Source organism: Mandrillus leucophaeus, unplaced genomic scaffold, assembly GCF_000951045.1.
Source record: "Mandrillus leucophaeus isolate KB7577 unplaced genomic scaffold, Mleu.le_1.0 Scaffold612, whole genome shotgun sequence".
Taxonomy (NCBI): Eukaryota; Metazoa; Chordata; class Mammalia; order Primates; family Cercopithecidae; genus Mandrillus; species Mandrillus leucophaeus.
The window spans coordinates 1,736,267-1,738,043 of record NW_012106609.1 but is presented as its reverse complement, the minus strand read 5'-3'; the positions used below and the strand labels follow the sequence as shown (position 1 = coordinate 1,738,043).

The 1,777-nt window shown below is 38.9% G+C and overlaps 1 protein-coding gene across 7 annotated transcripts in view; it reads right to left on the bottom strand.

The window, feature by feature from the left end:
* Positions 1 to 1,777, bottom strand: part of PCCB (propionyl CoA carboxylase, beta polypeptide) — a 104,052-nt gene that overhangs the window by 52,987 nt on the left and 49,288 nt on the right. The gene's annotated exons all lie outside the window — the stretch shown is intronic.

Sequence of the window (1,777 nt, the reverse complement as noted above, 5' to 3'; positions counted from 1 at the left end):
GCTTGGTAGAAATCAAAACCTGTTAAGTTTGAGATACCCATTAAAGTTCAAATGGAAATTCTGGTAGGCTCTTAAACATATAATCCTGGAGAAACAGATTTGAGAGTTGTCAGCATATGGATCAGTATTTAAAGTCATGAGACTGGAGTGATCAGTTAGAGCAAATATTGTGAAGAGGTAAGACAAAGGGTGAGAAATGTTAACTGGATTTAGTGATGCAGCAATCATTGGTATCTCTGACATAAGAAATTGTTATTATCAGTGACTTTGCTTAGAACAATATTCTTTTCATCATAATGTCCAAATAGATGTAGCTCTATTTATCAATTCTGTAATGTCCCTTGGTCTTTCTGTTCATTTACTTACAAGTTCTTTAGACTGTTTTAGTTATTGTAGTTTTAAATCCTGGCACCTGGTAGGGCTAACTCCTCATTACACTACTTTCATAGAATGTTTATCCTTGCATGTTTCTTCCTCCCATAAGAATGTTATAATTACCTTGTGTAGTCCTTTAAAAGAGACTTAGTATTTTCCACTGCACTCTTATTAAATACACAGAATATTTAAGATGTAGAATGGCGACAGCTTGATAATATTGCTGAGGACAAGAGAGGAAGTCTCACTAATATGCAATTATTAACTAAAGTTTTGTAAGCAGAAAATGAGATTGCTTAGAATAAAACACAGAATTAAAAGAGAAAGCAGTTGGAATGAACTCCAGCATCGAGTCTGAATGGAACCATGTAAAGTGCCAATGGAAACCAGGAAGGTATAGTCAGAGTTGTGAGAAGAAATGCCAGAATATGGTATAATGGAAGCCAAGGGAACACTGTTGAAAGACTGACGAAGATGAGAGTTAAACTGCATTTACGGTGATGCAAAAGTCACTGAGGACCTTAAAAAAATGATTTAGTGGTCTAGGGGTCAAAGCTAAATTAACATGTGTTGAAGAATGGGATGGCAAGAGAGAAACAGAGCAAGAGCTACAGGAGTATTGCAACTAGAGGTCAGTTTTTGTTTTGATGATAGGAAAGACCTGAGCGTGATTAAGTTTTGATGGGAGGATCCAGTACCAAGGGAGAGACTGAAGATACTAAAGAGAAAGGAGCAAAGGGACAGTATAAGGGTCCTGAAGAGGGGTGGAGAGTTATATTCAGTAATGTGGATGTGTGTAGCAGGAAGAAAGGATGACTTTACTCAGAGGAATTGATCCCACATCTCCCTTCATAACAGCAGGAAGGAGGAGAGAATGGGGGTAGCACCAGCTAGGTATGTATATATAGATTTAGTAAGCAAAGTTCAGAAAATTCTGCATTGTCCACCAAGTTTAAGAGAAGTGGTCATCTTACTTCTATTTATTTATTTTTTTATTTTTGAGGCAGGATCTTCCTCTGTCACCCAGAGCTAGAGTGCAGTGGCACGATCTTGGCTCACTGCTGCTTCGATATTCTGGACTCGAGTGATCCTCCCACCTCAGCCTCCCAAGTAGCTGGGACCACAGGTATGCACCACCATGCCCAGCTAATTTTTGTATTTTTTTGTAGAGATGGGGTTTCGCTATGTTGCCCAGGCTGGTCTCAAACTCCTGAGCTCAAGTGATCCACCTGCATCAGCCTCCCAAAATGCTGGGATTACAGGCGTGAGCCACTGTGTATGGCCCATTTTAAATTTGATTAATAAAAGTTACTCCTATTGTTGAACACTTACACTGCTTTCAGTATGTCACTAAGAACAGAATAGTTGAGTCAAAGTGGTAAGCACTTTGTGAAACTTCTGA